General features: G+C 39.3%; 1 protein-coding gene across 5 annotated transcripts in view; it reads right to left on the bottom strand.

Moving 5' to 3' along the window:
• Positions 1-9,022, bottom strand: part of DENND4A (DENN domain containing 4A) — a 117,444-nt gene extending 108,422 nt beyond the window's left edge. For 3 of the 5 annotated variants that reach the window (XM_043470833.1, XM_043470834.1, XM_043470832.1), the window contains exon 1: positions 8,747-9,022. The gene's annotated coding sequence lies outside the window, so the exon portion shown is untranslated. The remainder of the gene's footprint in view (positions 1-8,746) is intronic. The other 2 variants (XM_043470836.1, XM_043470835.1) reach the window with 1 other exon arrangement.
• Between the last annotated feature and the right edge of the window lie 506 nt (positions 9,023-9,528).

Genomic DNA, 9,528 nt, shown 5'->3' on the forward strand with positions numbered 1-9,528 from the left:
TTTGCACTTGATGTTCTCCCCTAAGAATCATGCTTTCCTCAACTCTTCACATTAAGCTCTTTCTCATCTGTCAAATATCATCTACTGAGAGGGCTTCCCTAAGAAGTACCCTGAAGACCCTCTCAATCATTCTTTCACATCATCATGTTTTACTTCCTTTGTAACTCTAATGATACTTTCAACTTTTCTTGTTTATTTAGAGGTAGTACAGCAAAGTGATTGAGAGTGTAGGCTCCACAATCAGACTGGCTGCATACAAACTACAGCTCTGCCATTTACTAGCTATGTAAGTTGCTAAATCTCTGTGTCCTAATCTCTTCATCTTTAAAAGGAGCAAAATAATAAAGTACTTACCTCACAGACTTCTTGAGGGAATTAAATGAGCTAATCCATGTAAAAATTATTATAAGAATACAGGTAAATTCTGAGCACTCATATTATTATATATTTATTTACTTGCAAGGATCTTAGTGCTCCACTGAACTGCATTTTTCAAAATGTACTATTAAAGATATGTGAAGTTGTAGTAACTCTGAGTCCAAATCATAAATATATCAACCAATAACCAAATGAAGGAGTACTGTTCTGACTAAGCCTCAGGAAGTGTTAGTTTCATAAAAGAGAATTTTTTTGGCCACAAAAGTCAGAGAGAAAAAAAAAAAAAACAGAGTTAAGGTTCTTTAATAAGTAAGGGAAATTTTTGATAAGTTATATATAGAATTACTATGTAATTTAGATCAGCCTATAAAAAGCAAAACTAAAATATGAAGAACAGAGAAAAGAAGGTCCTGAAAAGTTCTGACCTAAGTAACTTGGAAAACAGTGTTTTGACTAGGAACTCTACAAGACAAAAGAATTTAAGGGGGAAAAAAAAAGATAAAACTTCTCTAGTTGGTAAAGTCATTTCTCACTGGGATATGATTAACAATTATGAAACTAAACATGTATAATGAGACTGAACAAATAAGTAAGTGGACAGCGGATGGTGAGAACCAGGTTTTTCATTTCTGGAGAATAAGGTCACAAATAAGCAAGGGGGTAAGGCTAGGATGAACCATGTGGTACTGAAATAGAGTCAAAAAGATATCAGACATGAAAAGATGCTCAACATCACTCATTATCAGAGAAATGCAAATCAAAACCACTATGAGGTACCATTACACGCCAGTCAGGATGGCTGCTATCCAAAAGTCTACAAGCAATAAATGTTGGAGAGGGTGTGGAGAAAAGGGAACCCTCTTACACTGTTGGTGGGAATGCAAACTAGTACAGCCGCTATGGAAAACAGTGTGGAGATTTCTTAAAAAACTGGAAATAGAACTGCCATATGACCCAGCAATCCCACTTCTGGGCATACACACTGAGGAGACCAGATCTGAAAGAGACACGTGCACCCCAATGTTCATCGCAGCACTGTTTATAATAGCCAGGACATGGAAGCAACCTAGATGCCCATCAGCAGATGAATGGATAAGGAAGCTGTGGTACATATACACCATGGAATATTACTCAGCTGTTAAAAAGAATTCATTTGAACCAGTTCTAATGAGATGGATGAAACTGGAGCCCATTATACAGAGTGAAGTAAGCCAGAAAGATAAAGACCAATACAGTATACTAACGCATATATATGGAATTTAGAAAGATGGTAACGACAACCCTATATGCAAAACAGAAAAAGAGACACAGAAGTACAGAACAGACTTTTGAACTCTGTGGGAGAAGGTAAGGGTGGGATGTTTCGAAAGAACAGCATGTATATTATCTATGGTGAAACAGATCACCAGCCCAGGTGGGATGCATGAGACAGGTGCTCGGTCGGGCCTGGTGCACTGGGAAGACCCGGAGGAATCGGGTGGAGAGGGAGGTGGGAGGGGGGATCGGGATGGGGAATACATGTAAATCTATGGCTGATTCATATCAATGTATGACAAAACCCACTGAAAAAATAAATAAATAAAGGGAAAAAAAAAGAAAAGAAAAAAAAAGCTATCAGTATGAAGTTACACTTAGCTTCATACAGATACAGATGTACATATGTAAAAAAAGTTATATATTTGCATACATGGGTTAGTATACATACATACATATCCTAAGTCTGTACAATGAAATCTAAAAGTAATGATATTTCAACAGCAATGAGCATACCCAGTGCCCAAATCTTGGTTTCTAATACCCTTCTCTAATAAAAGTAACCAAAGATCCTTAAATAAATGATTGATTATAGGGCTGGGGCAGGGAATACAAAAGATTAGCCTTGAGAATTTTGTAGTGCCAGAAAGTACAAAAGGGCTCAAAAGAACAACAACAATGGTTTCTGTCCTGTTGGTTATAGGAACCAACTAGAAAGAGGTGGAGTAACTTGAGCAACAGAATAGGAGTATAGGAGTATAATTCAAACAGTATAGCAGTATAACTCAAATTTAGAAATGAATGTCCATGAGTCCACACTGATATAAATGATAAAATTAAAAAATGGGGGAGAAAAGGAACATCTCCTTTAAAGAAGAATTCCAAATAATTTTGTAGATACTCACCCCTGGAGGAGTTGGAGCTTAACTTCCCACCTTAACTTTCCCACTGAGTATGGTCTGCTCTTAATTACTTGTTCCTAAAAAGTAGCATGTAGAAAAAACTTTACAGTAGAGAAACCTGGCAAGCAGTACCTCAGCCAGGTGAACAAGGTTAAAAACATCAGTGATAAGTCATACTGATAGGTACCCTTGATATGACATGAGAATGGCATTTTCTCTCTACAGTCATCCTCCCACAAACCCATAACTCGAGTCTAATTATGAGAAGAATATCAGGCAAACCCAAATTGAGAGACATTCTACAAAATACTTGACCCATACTCCTCAAAACTGGCAAGGTCATCAAAAGCAAGGAAAATCTGAGAAGCTGTCATAGCCCAGAGGAGCCAAAGGAAACATAATGACTAAATGGAGTGTGCGATCTGGATGGGATTCTGGAGCTGAAAAAGGACATTAGGTAAAAACTAATGAAATCTGAATAATAAATTATGGACTTTAGTTAATAGTAATGTTCCAGTGTTGGTTCCTTAATTGTGACAAGTGTAACACAGAAACGTCGGATGTTAGCAATAGGGGAAACAGGGTGCGGGGAATGTGGTAACTCCCTGAAACTTCTCTGTAAATGTAAAATTATCCTATTGATAAAATTAAAAGTTTATTTAGATTAATTAATAATAATAGCAGGGAAGTTATTGCCTTAACCAGACTGATTTTAGTCCTTTAAGTCATGTATAAGAGGGTTGGACAAAATTAGAAATACAGTTGGTACTATATAAAGCAATCTCAACGCTGATGAACAGTTTATAACATAGTATATGAAAGTGCCCAAGTCATTTCATATGTGCATGTTTTTATTCCTTAGTTGATAAAGCACTTTAGGAGCAGAAAACTCTCCTAAGTAGGAGGCCACTCAAACTTTAAAATAAAAATTGTGGTACTAATTATTACTAATAAAAATTCCACCTGGCCTTTGAAGTCCACGAAGTTTAAATAGTTCTACTCAAATATATTCACTTGTACATTACTGAGACATTTCCTCATAGTCTCAGAAGGAGAGGAATATAACCATACGTATTTTAAGAAAGCACACTGGGAAGTTCACTAATAACAGTATATTAAAATTCAAAATTCACAACTAGGATTCATAATGGGCACTGTTCAAGAGATTTGAAAGCTCCAAAAATTTAAAAAAAAACCACTAACATTTGTAACTATCTTGAATATACTAAAAAGAACTCTTACAAAGCAGTAACAAAAAGTCCAGTATAAAATGTGAAGGATAGATATAGGCAAATCACTGAAGAGATAACCAAAAATACCCAAATATAAGAAAAGATGAAATAAAAACAGAATACAAATGAAATGCCATGTCACACCAATCAGATTGGAAAAATCCAAAAGTCTGACAACACCAACTACTGGTAAGGATGTGCACAAATAGAAACTGTCAGTATTCTATAAACACCAGGGAAAGAGGGAAAAATTTATATTCTAAGACCAGGCAATTTGACAATCAGGTATATGACCTGGAGAAACTCTGGTATGTTGCTTGAAGAGATACAAGGATTTCATGAGGCACTATTAATAGTAGATAAAAAATGAAAACACTCTAAATGTTTATCAATAGATGAAATGACAAACTCCAGTACATTTATCAATGGAACACTACAAACCAGTCAAAAATAAATGAACTAGACCTACCTACAGTGCCAATAGGAATCGAGGGGAAAAAAAGTAAAATAAAGAAAGCAAGTTTCAAAGTGTGTATACCATGACACAATTGTATTAATAGCTGGCTAAATTTACCAGGGCACGGTTTTAAGCGGCTTAAATATAAAATTAAAAAGCACCTCATTTAAATTTTACAACCTTATGAGGTAAATATTTCTATTATCTAGATTTGATAGATGGGGACACTGAGGCATGGGAAAAATTTTTAAATTTGCCTAAGGTCACAAAACTATTAAGTTGCAGACTCAAGATTCAAGCCTAGGACATTACGGCTCCAAAGTCCACACTCTTCAAAAGCATCAAAAGCAATGTCATGTACTACACACACACACATATATATATAGTTTATTGAAAGGTAAACTGGAAGGATATACATCAAATTCATCACAACAACTGCCTCTGGGAGGGGAGATAAGGAGAGAAAGAAAGAGGATGAAATTGGGGAGAAGAGAAGAGACTTTTTATCAGCAATGTTCAGGTAAAGTATAAAGATCTACATTGAAATTTTAGAATTTAGTGTGTTCTTTACACAGTTCTTTTATATTAACTGTGTATCTCAAGCAAAAATAAAAGAGATGTCAAATTTTCTATGGTGAGTATGTGTGTTGCTTACTACTTTGGGGAATTTTCTGTATTTTTTAAACTTTTCAAAATGTCTCCCCTATCAAACAATATTTTAACAAAAATAAATGTAACAGATTTCCAATCTCCATATTTCAGCTTTTATTTGGAAATGCCAACAGCTAAACTGGGAGTTTATGTATGTGTATACACTTTAACATACATATGGAAAATGCATTTTTATGTGGTTCAAAAGATACAAACTAAACATACCAGAAACAGTATTTCTTATATTTTGATGACTCACTACTCTCAATGAAAATGAAGTACATATAGCAATAGCAGGAAAATTCCCTTAATATCTTTCTACCTCTTTTTTTCTGCTGCTTTCTACTTGTTTGTGGTTTTGAAAAGAAGGAAGCAAAAAGAAAGTCCCAAGAAATTGTCACATACTTTAAAAAATAACAGCAGCCATAGATAAGCCTATGTGGAGTCCTTCTAAACTTAAGACTTCCCAACATACAATCAATTCCAAAAATTTACTTGTAAATTGGTTGTCTGGAACTCAGATCATATTTTCCCATAAAGAAAGTTAAAAGAGGATGTAATCACCAGGAAAAAAAGATACTGCCTGAGGTGCCTGGCAGTGAGACAGAGAAAGCAGAGCACAGTATATGCACTGATGAACCAGAAAGAAAAGAAAGGGTTTTCTCTGCCAGGGTTTGAGGTTAGAAACCATGTTTCATTCATTCACCTTGGTATTCTCAGTGACTACCAGAGTACCTGGTACCTCATCAACATTTGAAAACCCGCTGCCTGCTGACTGATGAGGTAATGAAGTAAAGACTTGAGTCAAACAGTTCATCAGTTGGTGGCACCGGCAACATAGAATAGTGAGGGTTAAGACACAAACAGAAAAAAGGTAGGAGAGGAACAATGTGCAGTAAGAGGAGCATCCATATATAGAACACTGTTATCAGGCTGGTGCTGGGGGCTAAGAGAATGCCTTCACCTGTATCACTAGCTGTTTCCATTATTGTTGTGTATTGCATAAATACTGTATTTTCAGTTAGTTTTGTTAATAATGAGGCATAAGGTAGTCTCTATTGGGGCAGTAGTTATATGGGATTTTCAGGATTTTCTCCTATGACTCTTGAAAACATATTAGTTTCATTTTAGTTATTATTAGAGTAATACTACTCAGAAGAGAGAACAAAATGCAAACACTAAAATAGAAATTACCGAAAATCCTATCATCCAGAGATAATGTCTTTTAATATTGTATGCATTTCCTGAAAATCATTTTGCCATATATATGATATATAAAAAATGATAACATAGTAATTCCTTTTATTCCTATTTTTCTCTCAAGATTACATTGTGCTTTCTCATGTTAGTAAATTAAAAAAAATACTTTTTATTGCATTTACCACACATATTAACTGCCATTAATTTTACTAATCCTCTAGTATATGGCATTTTAACTAACAGATTTTTCACTATTATAGTAACATACTATATAAATTAATCCCTTCTTATATATAAAGCTCTACATTGCTATTTTAGAATTCAAAGTGATAATTATGATACACAGTAATAAAGCATGGAGTACTTGACTTGCCCCCACAATTTCTACTGAGCAACAGTCAATAGGACACTGAACAAACAAGAAAGAAAAGAAATTTTTATTGACTTTTCTTCATTTTCTTCTTCCACATTTGGTAGGAACAAGGAAAAATTTCCACAAAATAATTCTCTGATATCAGAGAGGACAAGAATAACAAGTTAATTTCTCTGCTACAGTCACTTCTGTCTGCTACAGCCACTTCTTTTTCCACTTAGAATAATGAACCATCAATTTAAATAGGAATAAATAAGATATAACATTTATAATACATCAAACATCTCTGTATTGGAGCTTAAATCTAAGCACATAAATAATAAGTATGCTTTGAAAAATTCTGCAAACAAAAGATAACATTAACTAGTATCACTCAATGAAAAAATAGCTTTCTTTTACAATTCTTCCACATTTTTATTATTTTTTGAACGAATTAGAAAATGTCATGCATTCTATCTCTTCCTTCTCACAGCCTCCCAATTACTCCAAATTTATTCGACTTGCCATAAATAGGTCAACAGCTCCATGAGCTTAAGAATCAATAACTATTTAAGCCAGTGGTAACTCATGTGGAAAAGTTCAGAACAAATCAGCATCAGCTTCCTGGCTCTCTTGCACAAACATAAAATTTATACTGCTTAACCAATTTTCAAAAGTGTAACTTTGTGTACATAAATTTAAAACTGAGGCCAAATTTTACTTATTATTTATTCCCAGTACTGGGCTACCGTCAAGAGCAATTAACTTTCCTAACAAATACATTCTTTTAAAATTCCACAATGAAGTTAAGTCTACGCTTAATCATTCAGAAAAAGAAAATTATGTAACATACAGTAGTATAATGATGACGATGATGATAATATACACTATTCTGGACTCCTACTGAGAGCTGCAGTTCAAAAAGAGAAAATGTGAAAATGAGGTAAAAGCTACCCAAAATGTTTAATTCTGGCCAAAACAAAACAAAGTTCCCATAAAAGAGGCCTAATAACAATTTTTTTGTTTCATTACAAGTTCAAAAGGGGTGCAAATATCTCAGAAATCTTGTATACTTAGATTTTCAAAAGCTGAAATCCTAGTATCTAAACATAAAACTGTATAACTTGCCCAAGAGTCCTTATTTATTACCCAATCTTAGGTCCCCCAGAGACTACTTTTTACAATAATCTCAAATGCACTACAACAGATTAATGTAACCTGGACTACGCTGTTCACAGGTGTCGTCTCCTCCTTCCCCCAACAGGAGAGAAGAGGTGGATTAGGGCAAGCAAAAATAGAAAGAGACTATGTACACCAAACAACAGCTTGTAATCTTGTAAAATTGCTTCTTTTAAACTTGGACTATTATTGTCATTAACGGATAATATTTTAAAGAATAACATATTCACGGAGTAGTACAATTCCTGCCCTTACGGGTCTCTAGCTAGCTGACACGCGTTTTCTTCCCAGATAAATGCATGCCTGTTGACTGATGCCTATCCTGCTGTTGCAAACAAGAAATAACTGTCCTATGAGACAAAAACCCTTCTCTAAGGCTCCAGGCGTAACCATACGTTTGAATTAAAAGCACACTGGAAAAATAACAAAAATCTTTCAGTACATTTATCATTTAAAAGCATGATCATGAAAAGTCGTTGCTGCGACCCAGTTTTCGGTCACAAGCTTTTTTTCCCCTCCTCCCCCCAGAAAGCGGTAAACTTCAAAGGGAATGGTGGCGACCAGGAATTGTTTATCACCTCCCCGCCACCCCCCTCCCAAAAAAAAAAGACTAGGGAAAAACCCCAAACTGGCCAACTTGGACCTTGAGCAGGCTCACGTTGGCCGAGGTAGGCAACGCAGACCCCCGCGAGGAAATCGGGCCTCTGGGGGCCCGCTAGGCTCCAGCTGCCGCCTGTTTAAAACGTCGAGCAGGTGGGATTCCGTGAGGCCACCTCCGTCTTACGTAACGAGCTTGTCAAAATCCCAGCTCCAGGACCTCCCCTCTCACCGCCCCCGCCCCCACCCCCCAATTAGAGCCCCAGGCCAGCCCGGAATAGCAAATCCGGAACGAAAACAGAGGAGACCCCCAGCTGCCGACGCAGCGGCGCGGGTGCTGCTCTCAGCACCACCGCGCCACCCGTAGCCGACCCAACTAGCGAAGGACAGCCAGGCTCCGAGAAGCCCCCGAGCGGAGGTCGCGGCCATCCACGCCACATCTCCGAGCCCAGCCGGCCCCGCTCCCGTGCCCACGGCTGTCACCGCTCCGGGCAGTGACAGCTCCACACGCCACCGCTGTCCGCGCCGCCGCCCCCGCACTCACCTCACCGCTGGCTCCCGCTCGAGAAGCGGGTCGAGCTTGGAGAGCGGTGCGGCGTCCACTCAGCGGTGGCGGGACACGAGGGGCTGAATGCCGCGGCGCTCCGAACCCGCTTAGCTCATCCCCAGCGGCGCTCCGCCCTGCGCGGCACCCCCGCCCGCCCAGGCCTGCCGTCTCAGTCAGACGGGACTCCCCCTCCCCTCGCGGCCGCCGCTGCCTCCGCCTCCTTCTCTGGCTCCAGCCGCCGCGGCCGCCGCCGCTGCGACCGGCGCCATCTTGACAGTGACGGAGGGGACGGAGGCGGGGATCGCGGCCTGCTAGCGCCAATAGCGGACCGGGCCCTTGCTCGAGGGGGCGGCTCAGGGGCGCGTTAAGGGGCGCGGGGTCCTAGCGCCGGATACGCGCTAGGCGTAGAAGGTGGGCGGAGCTGAGCAGTGTTCTCTCGTGACGCGCGGTAGAGTTGGGGAAGTGCGCCGTGGTTCCCCTTCGGGTGGAACCGAGGCGAGCGTGGGCGACACACGCCTTCTCTTCCCCTTTCACCGCAGCGAGGGTCAGGATCCGTCATGGGCCAACTGACCTATTTCCTCCTTCCTGCCCAGCAGTCCCAGGAGTCCAGACGTTGGCTAGCCGGAGCTCGTGGCGTCTGCCTGAGCGGCAGCTCTTCTACAAAAGGCACTCAGAGTCCCCGGGCAACCCCCTCAGGGGTTAGCAACCACCTGCTAGTAGGTTTCGGTACCAAGATAACTGCAAGTCAGGTAAAATGGGGAATTCAGGAGGGTTCCCTG

This window comes from Cervus canadensis, chromosome 6 (assembly GCF_019320065.1).
Source record: "Cervus canadensis isolate Bull #8, Minnesota chromosome 6, ASM1932006v1, whole genome shotgun sequence".
Taxonomy (NCBI): domain Eukaryota; kingdom Metazoa; phylum Chordata; class Mammalia; order Artiodactyla; family Cervidae; genus Cervus; species Cervus canadensis.